Source organism: Seriola lalandi, unplaced genomic scaffold (genome assembly GCF_002814215.2).
Source record: "Seriola lalandi dorsalis isolate HSWRI2012SDOR001 ecotype SW California unplaced genomic scaffold, Sedor1 jcf7180002053979, whole genome shotgun sequence".
In the NCBI taxonomy this organism is placed as follows: domain Eukaryota; kingdom Metazoa; phylum Chordata; class Actinopteri; order Carangiformes; family Carangidae; genus Seriola; species Seriola lalandi.
The window spans coordinates 595,912-596,389 of record NW_019524532.1 but is presented as its reverse complement, the minus strand read 5'-3'; positions in this window follow the sequence as shown (position 1 = coordinate 596,389).

Here is a 478-nt window from a genome sequence, read left to right as displayed (position 1 = left end):
AAAACAACATAGTATAGTAAGGAATGAAAAGTCACAGTAAGGCTTGAAAAAGTCTTAGTACAGTGAGGTAAAAGATTTTTATTGTATAGAAAAGCTGCTGGCCTAATATTCAAACACACAAGCTTCCCAGTATGGGTCAAAGGTCCTAACCATTGCGCTACCATGCTGCCCATCTGAAAGTCATAATATGGTAAGCATTAAAAACATGATAGTAAGGCATACAAACATCATAGTTTGAAAAGGCCTCACCCTAGGATTCATGCTTGAAAATGTCATAGTATAGTAAGGCATAAATAGAGAAAAGCCCTTGGCCCAGGGTTCGAACCCACAACCGTTTAAGTGGGGGCAAAAGCTCTAACCATTGCACTAATGTGCTGCCCCAGCTCAAAGTATCAAAAAAAGTGTAAAAAAACAGTATAGTAAGGCATAATAAGATATAAAAACAACATAATATTGTATGGCATAAAAAGCCATAAAA